The sequence below is a fragment of the Penaeus monodon genome, chromosome 34, assembly GCF_015228065.2.
Source record: "Penaeus monodon isolate SGIC_2016 chromosome 34, NSTDA_Pmon_1, whole genome shotgun sequence".
Classification (NCBI taxonomy): domain Eukaryota; kingdom Metazoa; phylum Arthropoda; class Malacostraca; order Decapoda; family Penaeidae; genus Penaeus; species Penaeus monodon.
Window position 1 is genome coordinate 28018037 of NC_051419.1, and position 250 is coordinate 28018286.

The following is a 250-nucleotide window of genomic DNA, read 5'->3' on the forward strand; positions in this document are numbered from 1 at the left end:
AGGCCTAAGTATGCCCTATACCCATCCATTTCCTTCAGTCTGTAACTCCATTAGTATATTTCCATCTTATCCTCCCCCTCTCTCTCTGTACATGCATCAAAAATTCCTTATCATCTCTTTTTAACGCATTCACCCCCCCTCCCCCTTTTAGTATGCTTCGCCTCCCGTCCCCGCTTTCTCTCGAACTGACTCCTCCCCCCTCGTTATTTCAGTCCAGCCCTCGCTACAGCCGCCTCCCGGCCTCCCCGAC

At 51.6% G+C, this 250-nt stretch overlaps 1 protein-coding gene across 1 annotated transcript in view; it reads left to right on the top strand.

The window, feature by feature from the left end:
• The window catches only part of LOC119594869 (WAS/WASL-interacting protein family member 3-like), a 3533-nt gene that overhangs the window by 2949 nt on the left and 334 nt on the right, over positions 1-250 (top strand). The window lies entirely within an intron of this gene.